Source organism: Hakea prostrata, chromosome 9, assembly GCF_041222555.1.
Source record: "Hakea prostrata isolate BN-2017 chromosome 9, UWA_Hpros_2, whole genome shotgun sequence".
NCBI lineage: Eukaryota > Viridiplantae > Streptophyta > Magnoliopsida > Proteales > Proteaceae > Hakea > Hakea prostrata.
In genome coordinates, this window is record NC_142608.1 from 59,813,783 (window position 1) to 59,828,466 (window position 14,684).

At 36.7% G+C, this 14,684-nt stretch overlaps 1 protein-coding gene and 1 pseudogene across 2 annotated transcripts in view; both read left to right on the forward strand.

Annotated features, from left to right (window-relative positions):
- Nucleotides 1-13,768, forward strand: part of LOC149005871 (TMV resistance protein N-like) — a 33,686-nt gene extending 19,918 nt beyond the window's left edge. The window contains exon 7 of the transcript XR_016175518.1: nucleotides 13,729-13,768. The gene's annotated coding sequence lies outside the window, so the exon portion shown is untranslated. The remainder of the gene's footprint in view (nucleotides 1-13,728) is intronic.
- On the forward strand, nucleotides 7,797-12,435 carry LOC149005872 (TMV resistance protein N-like; annotated as a pseudogene). Its single transcript, XR_016175519.1, has 5 exons — nucleotides 7,797-8,327; nucleotides 8,729-9,855; nucleotides 10,117-10,404; nucleotides 10,491-11,435; nucleotides 11,579-12,435. The product of XR_016175519.1 is annotated as a TMV resistance protein N-like (transcript).
- Nucleotides 13,769-14,684: the final 916 nt, after the last annotated feature.

Here is a 14,684-nt window from a genome sequence, read left to right on the forward strand (position 1 = left end):
TTTGTTGGTATCTAACAATTTCTATTTACTTGGACAAATTTTCTATTTGTAGGGAATTAACATGGTAAGAGGCATGGTCTTTCCTGATGACTTCTCAGATGTAGATTTACATCAACATCACTTTGAGATGATGCCAAATCTGAAATTTTTCTACATTGCTTCGAAAAGTGTCAATGGCAACTTTTTAAGCCTTCCTCGGACACTGCAATGGTTCAGTTGGAAAGCATGTCTTTGGGAAGTTATACCTACCACTTTTAATTACAATGGTCTAGCTCATCCCAAGCTATCTAGAAGCAATATTAGACAAGCTTGGAATACGGAACCTCAAGATGAAAATAAGGTGAAACATTGGACTTTTTCCTTTTCTTTTTTGATTGATTATTATGTTTTATTAATGATAAAGTATATGTTTTCTTTTTGCATGATAGCAGTTCCAAAAGTTGAAAGTTCTTGATCTTAGTTGGTGTGAGAATCTATTTGAGTCTCCAAACTTTTCATGGTTTCCTTATTTGGAGCGATTGGATCTCTCATGTTGTGGAAATTTGAAATTTTTGGATGAATCCATTGGGCAATTGAGTCAGCTCAAAAGTCTTAATGTTGGATTTTGTTACGATATCATGGAGTTGCCACATTCCATTGGTAATTTGAAGTCCCTAGTTGAGCTTAACTTGTCAGGAAGACAAACAAAAGAGCTTCCAAATAGATTGTTTAAGCTGAGGTCTCTAAAGAAATTTAAGCTCATTAGTTGCTCTTCACTCAAGAAGTTGCCTAACTCCATTGGTGATTTAAAAAATTTGGTTGAGCTCAATTTGTCAATGTATAATGGTGTACATAAAGGAATTGAAGAAGTTCTTGACAATGTTGGATTTTTGGAGAATCTTGAGGTCTTAAGTGTTGTCCAATTGAATTCATTAGTGAAGCTACCAAGATCAATGGGGGGAATGAGGTGTTTGCACACCCTTAATTTGACTCAAACCAATATTTCAGAATTGCCTGAGGATTTTTCAATGCTCTCAAATTTAGAGGTGTTGGAAATGCCTCGCTATTTGAAATCTCTCCCAAGAGACCTGATCCACTTCAAGAGGTTGAGAATATTAAAGCTTGTATATTGCAAGCTACAAGAGCTCCCAGAGGTTTCCTTAAGTTTGGTTGAACTTGAGTGCAAATATTGCAATTCATTGGAATCAATATTCGACATGTCAAGGATGAAATATTTGAAGGTGTTAATGCTTTTATGTTGTAAAAAGTTGAAGGAAATTCAAGGCCTCGAGGGTGCGGAATCCTTGGAACATTGTAAGATCATTAATTGTCCAAACATGACAGGTGTAAAGAGGAATGTATATGGGCAGGTAGGTAATTATGTAAGTCTCGGCATCTTTACGTATTAATTTAATTATTCTAATCAATGGAGGACTGACCATTATGGAATAGATACCGGGCGGGATACTTCCATTCTCTCTCTCTCTCTCTCTCTCTCTCTCTCTCTCTCTCTCTCTCTCTCTCTCTCTCTCTCTCTCTCTCTCTCTCTCTCTCTCTCTCTCTCTCTCTCTCTCTCTCTCTCTCTCTCTCTCTCTCTCTCTCTCGTTTTGTAGGGAACGCTACGTTCAGAAGAGGAGAGTCATCAGCAAAAAATGCGATATCGCTTGTGTGCTACTAGTAGTAGTAGTTGTAAGCGTATAACTTTGTGCATTGTTTCTATAGGCAAAACAGGAAGGAAAGAGGGTGACCAAGTAGATTGCAAATTTGAGATTAAAGCTACGATCCACCAGAAAGATAAAAAAATCGATTGTTGGCATACGCTGTATTTTGAGGGCATTTCGTATACTAGAGGAAGAGATACGATTTGCCTTCACCATTTCAAAGGCTTTGACTGGTTTGGGATTCCTTTGCAATGTAAAGATTTCATTGTGATTCAAGCTGTTTAGGAGTAATACAACCAGACATTTCCTGAGATGTATAGAATTTGGTAACTCTGTTTCTGAAATTGAAATAGAATTTGTTTTATTGATCAAAAAGCATCACATTACTTCAACTAGATTTGATGAGGTATCCAAGTTAAGCTTAAGGTTTGATTTGTTTAGCTATTTTCATCAGGTACCCATACTGTGTTTTAATTTTTTTTTGAGGTAATGGTCTTTTCTCTATTTCAAAACGACAAAAGAACGAAACACAAGAAATTATGAACTCTAAGGGTGCGTTTGATAACGTTCTTAAAAAACGTTTCTAGCGTTTTTTGTTCTTTGGGAACAGAAGAACGGGTTAGAGGCGTTTGATAAAATGATTCGTTCTTCTGTTCTTTAAGAACGGACCAGTCAGAAAAGTGTTCTAAAAAACACTTTTTGCATAACTTAAAAAACACTTTTTGGAGAACATAAAAAAGATGTTTTTACCAAAGAACAGAGAAGTGATCAAATTGGTTCAAATTGATGCCTTAGAACAAGTTTATCAAACACCAATTTATTTTTCAACCCAAAAAAAAAAAAACACTAACATATTCTATTTAGTGCTTTGAAATATTTTCAGAACGGATTTATCAAACGCCCATTTTCAAGTAAAGAACGGTCTTTTAGCACAGAAACATTAAAAAACGGTTTTGCATAAGAACTAGTTTCTCAGATCAGAAACGTTACCAAACGCATACTAAGTCTCTAACTACCCACAACAAGAATCACGAAACTTACGGATCAATCAGCCGTTGGATGTACAACACGTGTTAAAAAAACTAAACTAAACTAAAATGGATTTTCCACTTACATTCTCGGAGTCCAAAGCATATTTAAAAGAGCTTTTGGGATTTCGCTTCGATTCCGTATGATAATATTAGGAGAAAGACATGAGTCATCGTACCGATATCAACGGTCCAGATTTTGTCGAGATCGAAATCTCAATCTAAAAGCCTTAAAAGATGCTTAACGAGATTTAGCACATTAATAATGTTAAGGTCTTGGAAAGGTTATTTTTGCTAGGGGAGGTATTGGGTTAAAGCGGTTAAAGATCCAACTTCCCTAGCGGAGGTATTGGGTTCGCACCCACTCGGCGGCATTAATATATAAAAGCTCCCTTGAGAATGTAAATCGTGGTGCACGCAAGCTGCCCGGATGAATCTCATATCCCCAAAAAAAAAAAAAAAAATGTTAAGAGTCTTAGAAAGGTTATTTTTGCTTTGGCAATTGGAAATATATGCCATCTTGTTATCGGGCAATTTGGTATTGTTAGTGAGCCATGACTCAAACGCACTTAATTTGAATTGCAAATAAAACCACTTCAAATAAACTGCAATGCAAATGCAAAGCATAAAAATATAAAAATGGGACATCAATGAGAGTCCATGTGAGAACCAAATATGAATATTTTAAAAATTCAAGTGGGTTATGAAAAATGCGAATAAAATAACTCTTAGTCGACCTTATTCAAATTAATTATTTTAAATACGTCATTAAAATTAGAAAACTATGAAGACTTGCAGCATCTCTGAGTCCTATTAGACTATGGCGGATTCCTTGGATATTCTGAATTTGCTATCATAAAAAAGAAGTGTGATTACTCCCCCAAAGGCAAACAAACAAGATTTGATCGATCACCAGATATTCCAAGCGCTGTGTATTAGTTAGTTATCAAATAGATTAAACTTGCATTGATGGAGGGCACGATGATAATTATCATATATTTATGAGTCAAAGTTTTCTAATGCTATAGTAAAGTTGATCGTGGAATTCGATTCCTTAATAATACTTTTTTGGGATCATTCACATGGAGATAATTAGTGGCTTTTTACTGCTTTTCGTGAAAATTGAGTGACTCAAACGGAAATATTTAAAGAAAATTATTATTCTATCAAGCATTAACTTGCAGAAATAATTCTTCAAACAGATTTATGTATAATGAAAATGGAGCAAGGTGGGATGGAATAACTAAGATTGTTAAAGTAAAATAAGGATACATTAATAATTTTAAATCTTTTACAAGGAACTTTTTTTTGGAAAACATACACGAGTCATATTGATGCATCCTCAACTTTACAACCGGCTTAACTCAGTTTCTAAATCTGGAAGGGATTATTGTTTTATCATCCTACTCGGATTTGAAAGCACGAGCCATCTGATATCTATGGCATCATCAAATGGGTACCCCCTTATCCCAATCTTACAAAAATTAATGTGGATGGATCTCACTTTCAGGAAAAGAGACTCGCGGGATATGGAGGCATCACTCGGAATTACCTTGGCAAAATGCTCTTTTGTTATGCACATGGTTCGAATTCCCAAGATATCCTTACATTGGAGGCTCTAGCAATGAGACAGGCTATGTTTTGGGCATAAGAATTCAAGTTGTCTAAAATCGCTATGGAAAGTGATAACCAAGCTTTAATCGTTATCATACAAAAGCATCCCCAGGAAACACATTGGAAACTTTATTCTATCATATCGGATATCAAAAGCCTGACAGCAAATTTTGAGTGGATTTATTTCAACCATATTCTTAGGGAAGCAAATTTTGAAGCGGACGCTTTGGCCAAAGAGGGTGCTTTAACTCAGGAGACCATTTTGTATGTACACCCCCCTGATTATCTCCTTCAACTAATGTTGTTTGACGTTCTGTCTTTATGTTGTAATTGTGGTTTCTCTGTTTAATAAAGTTAGCTCTTTACCAAAAAAAAAAATTTATTTTTGGAAGCAAGCAAAAACCTCTTGTCTGCCTGCTATGATCAAACTCTCATTAATTGGCAGGAGTAGGATGAGAAACTGAACATAAGCTCAATAACCAATCAGAGGAACATGACCAATAACTCGGGCCCTAAACCGAGTAGGCCTTCCGTGCTAGATGATCCGCAACACAGTTGGATCTGCCTGCTACGTTTTTTCACCTATATAAATTGCTAAAGGTGGACACAGTTGAAGAAAGCACTAAGTGAGCTGTGAGCTTGTGGAATCGTATTTGATTTTAAACATTTTAGGGGGTTTGTGAGTGTGACTTGAAATATGGTATAAACGGGTTTCTGGTTTCAGATACAGGACATATATGGGTTTAATTAAATCCCAAGTGTTAGTCACATAAAATTTTATTTTCCACGTACATTAAAGTCTCAATGATGCCCATAAAAACTTAGTATACGTGAATTTTCTTAGGAACATTTTTGGCTATTCATGATTACCATTCATATTATTTACAATCACTATTAACTTGTTTCGGTATTTTTCTATTTTTCTTTACGCGAGTAGGAGAAGAATTATTGATTTTCCAACACCATATTCTAGCCCAGTTGCTCCTTCAAGGTAGATGCTTGTGTATTCATTATCTCGTCTAGGATGAAGTAACAACTGGATTTTACCAATCCCTTTTCAGTTGTAATTCGTTGAGACTTGAAAGCTATTTTTGTCTTTGTTTTAGACAATATGTCAAAGCAGATCAATAGTTTTCTTTACTCTCCCTGTGAACTTTTCTGATCACCTTTGAAACTAGATTTTGCTTGAATAAAAGATTTATATTGTTCTATTTAATTATAAAGTAGATTATTATTATTATTATTATTTCGTGAAATTGCAAGGCCGATTCTAGTAAAGGGAACTAAAAAAAATTTCTTAGTAAATATAATGATAATTTGGATAAAGTTTGGATTGAGTGTGATTTAGTGGCAACAGTGATCTCAATACAAACTCAAAAGATTTTCATGGTTTGCAATACGATGATCGAACTATGGAAAGCCCTACAACCCTACTTAAAGATTATCACATGGAAAATAGCACATTGTTTTAGGGACAAATGTGTTGGCAGATTCCTTGGCAAACTTGGTGACTAAAGAACAAGTAGTTTCTCTGAGATTGGCCTTTTTGAGATGCAGATTCTTGAAATGGACAAAGATGAAGCTAGATAGCCTAGGTCAAACTTTTAAGTATGGTATCGAGTATCTTATCGGTCAAATGATTTTAAGAGACATATCATCTTTTTCTGGCTAATATATTATAATGCAATCCAATAGAAAGACGTGTTGATATCTATTGTATGGATTGCAACCAATACGGATATATATCGGTTAGAATCATACCATATTGTGGGACACTTAAATCTTGGCCCGGGTTTGTACTTTGTTTTCACTCATGAGTTTTGAGTATGTGTTCGATGTTATTAATTAATAAAAAATTAAAAAAAAGGTGCTATAGTGCTACACTTCCTTCACTTCCCTACAAACCCTATCTATCTATTGTGGCCTCATTGAAGCTAGAGTGGCCCAATCCTAGATCCAGTGCTCGTTCAAACCTTTGCTTGGTGAGCGAAAAACTTTAAGAAAGAAAATCTAAACCTAGTTTGGAGCAAAATTTCTCAACAATGACAATAACAAGATGGAAAATTTACCCCTAGTCCTAAGCAAGGCTTCTCAGTGTAGAAGATAAGAAAATTATGATCTTTTTTTCATGATTTTAGGAGTTTTTGAAACGCGTGAATGAAGAAATGTCTAGAGTATCGGTCTACATCCACTCTCGAGTTAGAGGTGATTTGTGATAGTTTCTTGTTAGCAACTTTGCTTCGAATCCGGATCATCTCCCTGTCGTGGGAGCACAGAGTGCTACCCCATGGCTTCCTGACCACAAAAACTAGTGAGTCTTACTAGTGAATTTTTTTTTTTTTTCAAAAAGTATTTTACACCGTGGGCCCCACAGGTTTTTGTGGTCAGCAAGCATTGGGGTCGTAGATCCAGACTCCTTTGCATCAGTTACAACAGATTTATGGCTTCCCTCTTACACCCCTCTTCTATACTCTACCTAGTTTCTTTTCTTTCCAGCATTGTTTTCTCGAATCCGGATTTTCTCCCCGTCGAGGGAGCACAGAGTGCTCCCCCATGGCTTCCTGAACACAAATATCAGTGGGTCCCACTGGTGAAAAAATTTTTTTTTTTTTTTTTTCAAAAAAGTGTTTTTTACCGTGGGCCCCACTGATGTGTGTGGTCAGAAAGTGTGGGGGGAGCACTTTGTGCTCCCCGTACGGATCGCTGAGCCGGACTCTGTTTTCTCCTCCTAGTCCGAGTCTGAATAGTGTTTTCTACCTGGGAAGGACGTCAGTGCAATTATGATCTGTCGGGAATAATGGAGTGAAAATGGATCCTTCATCAAGGGTCTCATTAGGTTCGTCTTTCTATACCTATTTATTTCTTCCCACCAACTGCCCACTGTTTGAGCAATAATTTTTATTATAAAAAATCCCATCCAGTCTAACCAACGTCTTGTCTCACATAAAGTTGTCACTAAAGCTTTTCTCAAAATTTGGACTTTGCCTCAGTTCTACGCATGTACAGAACGGCGACCTCGACAGCTCAAATTCAACGGTCAAAATTTAATTTCGACCAAGATTTTAAATCTGACGGTCCAAAATCTCACTTTAGAATAAATACACGTGATCCAAGCAAAATTAATAATATTATCTCCCAACCAACTCTGTGCCGACCTTTCTTACTTTATTCTGTCTTTACTTGTTTCCATTTTGGCTCTTTACGCTAAATACTATGCTTGCTCGTTGGATACTGTTGGTCGACTAGAATTTCTTTTTTCTTTTAAAAATGCAGGGCCGCAACTGCTCTTAGTCTTTAAGGAAAAAGCCAAAAGACAATTCAGCATTGTCCTTTATTGCCCAGCACGCCTAATTAATTTAAATAGCAAATGAAATCTGCACGAATGATTCCATGTGTAAAAAATATTTTTTTCTTCGTTTTTTCTTCCAACGAGAGCCTTATCCGATTACATAATTACACGGTCATTGCACCATCCTCGTATGTACGTTGATAGAGCGAGTTCATCCTTGGAGAGCTTTGTTCGTATTAAGATCTTGTCTCTGAACCAACAAAAATACTTCATGGCTTCCTCTTCTTCTTCCACCACAACTGTATCTTCAAGCTATGAAGTGTTCCTCAGTTTTCGGGGTGAAGATATTCGTTATACGTTTATTAGTTTTCTTCACAAAGCTCTAAAAGATGGCGGAATTCATGTGTTCCTCGATAATAAAAGTTTGTGGACCGGAGAATCTATTAGCAAAACCCTACTTGCAGCAATCCAAGGGTCCAAAATTTCAATCCCTATCTTCTCTGAACATTATGCGGACAGCAGATGGTGCTTGATGGAGCTTGCTGAGATTGTTAAATGCCGGAACTCCATTGGTCAATTGGTCTTGCCTATTTTCTTGAACGTTGACCCATCAAATGTTCGGAATCAAAAGGAAGGAAGCTTTGCAAAAGCATTTGAAGATCATGAGAAGAATTTCAATTGTGATATCATAAAAGGCTGGAGGGATGCTTTGAAAGAGGTAGGAGGTTTGAAAGGAGAAGTTGTTGACAATATCACGTAAGTCTTCAAAACTTTATCTCATCTCAAACTTGACAGTTCACATGTTTATTTGATCATCCGTCTAAAATTATTCTGATGCGATATCTGTTGTTGACCACATATTGGAAGCTTCGTTTGGAGCTAAAGTAGTTCATGATTTTTCAAGAATTAAACCCATCTTCAACTTATCATCCAAATCGTCTATATATTGTTTCAAACCCAAGATTTTGGTTTATTGAGTGAAGAGTTTTCAATTTTCTTCGTATGATTGAATCACTTAGCAATTTTTTTTCTTTTTTCTTCATAATTGCTTTCCATACAATTAGAAACTTTAAAATTTCTTTCACCCAAAAATATATAAATTAACTTGTTGTCTATTATTGTTATTGTGTTTTCATTTTGATATATGAAATTTGCAGGGATCAAGCAGACCTAGTCGAATCCGTTGTCAAAAAGGGTTATGGGTGAATTGAGCAGCAAAACCCACTTGGCCGAATTTAAATACCTAATAAGAATAGATTCTCCCGTAAATGAGCTACTAGCTTTATTGGACCTTAATTCTGATGATGTTCAGTTTGTGGGAATTTCGGGTATTGGTGGTATTGGAAAGACAACTATTGCCAAGAATGTATACAATCGCATTATTTCAATCTTCAAAAGGCATAGCTTTATCTCTGATGTTAGAGAACATGCAACGCCACGCACGGGCTTGGTATGTTTGCAGAAGCAGCTTCTTAAAGATATCCTCAAAATAGACATTGACATACCTGATTATCATAGAGGAAAACAATTGATAGAACAAAGACTTTGTAACAAAAAAGTTCTTATAGTTCTAGATGATGTTGATAGCGTGGAACAGGTGGATTCTTTGGTTGGTCAAGCCAAACGGTTTGGTCAAGGAAGCAGGGTTATCATAACAACTAGAGATGAGGATATTTTGAGTAAGGCTGAAGTTAATGAAAATAAAATATACAAGCCTGAGGAATTAGATCATGACCAATCTCTTCAGCTCTTTAGTTTGCATGCTTTTAGGAAAAAGCTACCTCCAGACAATTATATGCAACTTTCAAATGACATTGCAAACTATTCAGGAGGATTACCTCTAACTCTAGAGGTGCTTGGGTCTTCACTATCAAACACAACAAGTATAGCAGAGTGGAAAAGTACATTACAACGTTTGAAAGAAATTCCTCTAAAGGAAGTCCAGCAAAGGTTGAGGATAAGCTATGATAAGCTAGAAGAGGATTATCAAGAAATTTTTCTTGATGCTGCGTGCTTTTTTATTGGATGGGAAAAAGAAGTAGTAATTTCTGTATGGGAAGCATGTGGATATTATCCAAGGAGTGCAATACACATATTAACTAAACAATCCCTCATTAAATTTGAAGATCGATTTGAAGATGGTACATGTGCGATCTTGAAGATGCACGATCAAATTCGAGATATGGGAAGAGGAATTGTCTTAGGAGAAAATCGCACAGATCCAAGTAAGCGTAGTAGGTTGTGGTCTAATGATGATATCTTGCAAGTATTAGAAAGTAACAAGGTAATACTGAAGCATTTGCTTTTTTTATTCTGTTCATGCCATGAGTAAATTATATTTTAAATTTCACATCTGGATGTTGTTTTGGTTTGACTCCACTAGTATCCACCAATTTATATTTTCTTGGATTATTTATCTCTTGTAGGGAATTCTAATGTTAAAATGCATGATCCTTCCTTCTACGCATCCTTCTAACTGCCAATTATTTATTTATTTGCTAGTATCTACCAATTTCTGTTAACTTGGACAATTTTCATATTGTAGGGAACTAACATGGTCAAAAGCATGGTCATTCCTAATGACTTCTCATATGTTTATTTAAATCAACATCACTTTGAGATGATGCCAAATTTGAAATTTCTATCCATTGCTTCGAAAAGTGTCAATGGAAACTTTTCAAGTCTTCCTTGGATGCTACGATGGTTCAGCTGGATGGATTGTCCCTGCGAAGTTATACCTACCAATTTTTATCACAAGGGTCTTGTTCATCTCAAGCTATCTGGAAGCACTATTAGACAAGCTTGGAATACTGAACCTCGAGATGAAAAGAAGGTGAAACATTTGACTTTTTCCGTTTCTTTTTTGAGTATTATGTTTTTTTATTGATGAGGTATATGTTTTTTTTTTTTGCATGACAGCCGTTCCAAAAGTTGAAAATTCTCGATCTTAGTTGTTGTTTTAATCTATCTGAGTCTCCAAACTTTTCATGGTTTCCTTATTTGGAGCAATTGGATCTTTTTGGATGTTGGAAGTTGAAAATTTTGGATGAATCCATCGGGCAATTGAGCCAGCTTAGAAGTCTTAATCTTGAAAGATGTAGGCAAATCATGGAATTGCCTAATTCTATTGGTAATCTGAAATCTCTAGCCAAGCTTAACTTGTCAGTAACAGGAATAAAAGAGCTTCCAGATGGTTTTTCCAAGCTAAGCTCTCTGAAGAACCTTAAGCTCATTGAGTGTTTTTCACTCAAGAAGCTGCCTGACTTCATTGGTGATCTTAAAAATTTGGTTGAGCTCAATTTGAATAATTATAAATATGCACATGCAGATGTTGAAGGAATCGAAGAAATTCCTGACGGTGTTGGACTTTTGGAGAATCTTAAGGTATTAAATACTTTAGGTTGGGGTAGAATAGTAAAGCTACCAAGATCAATGGGGAGAATGAGGTGTTTGCAGACCCTTAATCTGCGGGGCACCAATATTTCAAAAGTGCCTACTGATTTTTCAATGCTCTCAAATTTAGAGGTGTTGAAAATGTCTGGCCATTTGAAATCTTTCCCAAGAGATTTGATCCAATTGAAGAAGTTGAGGACATTGCACCTTATGGATTGCAAGCTATTGGAAGAGCTCCCAGAGGTTTTTTCAAGTTTAGTTAAACTTAAGTGTGTCCATTGCAATTCATTGGAACGAACATTCAACTTGTCAAGGCTGAAATATTTGAAGGTGTTAAGGTTTGAGGATTGTGAAAAGCTGAAGGAGATTCAAGGCCTTGAGGGTACAGAATCCTTGGAATGTTTTCAAGTCATTCGCTGTCCCAACGTGATAGGTGCAGTGATAGATATTGAGAGGACCATACATGGGCAGGTGTGTAAGTACTTACTTCGGTCTTGTCATCATTAGATATTCTAATTAATGGGGAACTAACTATTTTTACACTGGGAGATACTCCCATTATTTGATTTGTGTTTCTTTTCCTTTCCTCTCTCTCTCTCTGTTTTGTTTTGTAGGGAACGCTACTTTTAAAAGAGGATCTTTGGCAGGAGAAGCATTATAGCTTGTGTGCTACTACTCTTAGTAAGGGTATGATTTTGTGTATTGTTTTAAGAGGCAAGGAGGATTGTACGTGGCTTAAAGAGGGTGACCCATTAGAAGGCTATTTTGATATTGGTGCTACAATCCACCAGAAAGATAAAGCAATTGAGTGTCGGCATACGCTGGGATTTAAGGGCATTGTGTATACTAGAGGAAGAGATACGATCTGTCTTCACCATTTCAAAGGTTTTGACTGGTTTGGGATACCTTTGCAAGGTAAAGATTCCATTGTGATTAAATCTGTGGAAGACTTGGATTTCGGCGTGATCTTTTGGGAGCTATTGTTTGAAGACAGGGAACCTGGCCTTCAAAAGCCTATCGATCCAGCCCAAACAGTAGCAGATTTCTTCATTTGGGGTCAGTACCGACCAACCCAGGAAGAAGAAGAAGATGGCTATGAACAGAGGAGTGATACAGAAAGGGATTTCCTGACATGTTTATTCGTTGACTCTGATTCTGAAGCTGTGGTGGGGGCAGAGGAAGAGATGTCAAGGCCAAACAAGAGGCCTCATCTCCATGCCAACGATGATGATGATGATGATGATGAAGCACCAGTTCTTTCTCTTGACCTTACTTTAACACCCTATGATGTGAAAGAGATCAAATAACAGCCGCTAATGGGAGTAATGGTCATTCACAGAACAAGGATGAGGCAGAGGCGCTGTTAAGTGCCATTGGAAGAATTGGTCTTGGAAACCAGGAATTACCATTTTTTATATTATCTTTGTATTTAAATCTTAGATTTTGCTTTTAATGTTTTCATACATCATGATACAGGACTCTTTGAACGCTTAATAATCAATTTTGATTTTCAAAGAATAAGATACTCTGAAATTGCAAGAGCAGTTGAATCTTATCTGCAAGCCAAGTGGCATTCGGTCTGCCAGAGAATGTTCGACCCAGATGAGCAGAGCATCTGGTTCTTCTGATCATAAGTCGTGCATGGGCCATTTGAGAAGCCTAGAATCTTCTTCTCTCCAGTCTGAAATTTGAATCGGAACGACTGTTGAAACCCATGAACAATGATGTTATACAAAGGCGAAAGCCAGACAGGCTGTGGCTTTGGCCTTTCAGAACCATTTAAAGAGTTATGAATTTGGCAGGATAAAACCTCAATCCAAAATGAAAAAAGAAATTGAAAATGGATTAGTTAGATAATGAGATACAATGCCTGAAGATCTTCTTCGGAGGATAAAAGAGGATATCAACTTAAAGGCAACACGGGAAGGAAAGAGGGTGACCTAGTAGATTGCATTTTTGAGATTGAAGCTACGATCCACCGGAAAGATAAAGCAATCAAGTGTTTGAATACGCTGCATTTTGATGGCGTTGAGTATAATACTAGAGGAAGAGATAGGATCTGGCTTCACCATTTCAAAGGCTTTGACTGGTTTGGGATTCCTTTGCAAGGTAAAGATTCCATTGTGATTGAATATGTGGGTATGCGATATCTCCCTTTTGACGTGATATTTTGGAAGTTATAGTCTGAGGAGGAGGACAAGGAACCAGCTGGCCTTCAAAGGCATATTGATCCAGCCCGAAGAGTAGCAGATTTCTTCATTTGGGACGACTCTGTTTCTGAAGCTGTGGTGGTGGGGGCAGAGGAAGAGTCGATGTCAAGGCCGAGCAAGAGGCCTTCATCTCCATGCCAAGGATGATGACAATGATGATGATAATGAAGCACCAGTTCTTTCTCTTGATGGCCTTGCATGCTTTAACACCCGATTATGTGATTTGTGAAAGAGATCAAATAGCAGGTGGTAATGTGAGTAGTAGTGGTCTGGTCATTCACAGAATGAGGAGGAGGAGACGTCGATCATGGCCAAGAAATAACTACGATGATGAGGAAGCATCACTTTCTTCTCTTGACCAAATAATCACCGGTGCTAATAATTGGAGTATTTCTCGGTCGCAAAAAGAAGAAGAAGATGGCAATAATGAAGAGAGGAGTAATACAACAAGACATTTCCTGAGATTTCGTGAGATTTCTGAAATTGAAACAGAAATTGTTTTATTGATCAAAAAGCATCACATTACTTCACCTACATTTGATGAGGTATCCAAGTTAGGCTGCTTAAGGTTTGATTTGTTTAGCTATATATTTTGAGTCATCAGGTACCCATATATGCATACTGTGTCTTAATTTATATATTTTGGTTCCGGGTGTGTTGTCTTGATCCATGACGAAGTCTCTTAATTATTACAATAAGATTGCCTTGTCAATTGTAACTGTAAGTACCATAGAAATTAAACTCCTTTTAAGTTGGGAAAAACTAGGCTACCCACTGCTCGTTTAGTTCTCCCAAGCGCTGTCGGGCAATTTGGTATTGTTAATGAGGCATGACTCACTCAAAATGCACCTAATTTGAATTAAACTGCAATTCAAATGCAAAGCATAAAAATATAAAAATGGGCCGGAGTTCAATGAGTCCATGTGAGAACCATCTATGAATATTTTTAAAATTCAAGTGGGTTATGAAAAATGCGATTAAAATAACTCTTAATCGACCCCTTATTCAAATTAATTATTTTAAATACGTCATTAAAAATTAGAAAACTATGAAGACTTGCACCATCTCTGAGTCCTAAAAGACTTGGGGGATTCCATGGAAATTCGGAATTTGCTATCATAAAAAGGAAGTTTGGTTACTCCCCGAGGCATTTGATCACCAGATATTCCAAGCGCTGTGTATTAGTTAATCGAGTAGATTAAACTTGGTGGAAGGCACGATGATAATTATTATATATTTATGAGATTAATTATGAGTCAAAGTCTTCTAATGCGATAGCCAAGTTGATCTTGGAATTCGATTCGTTTTACTTTTGGGATCATTCACATGGAAAATAGTGCAATGTCTTAGGGACAAATGTATTGGCAATGGCAAACTTGGTGACTAAAGAACAGGTAGCTTCTCCGAGATTGGTCTTTTTGGGACGAAGATTCTTGAAATGATAAGACATGAAGCTAGATAGCTTAGGTCAAGCTTTAAAGTATAGTATAGAGTATCTTATCGGTCAAGT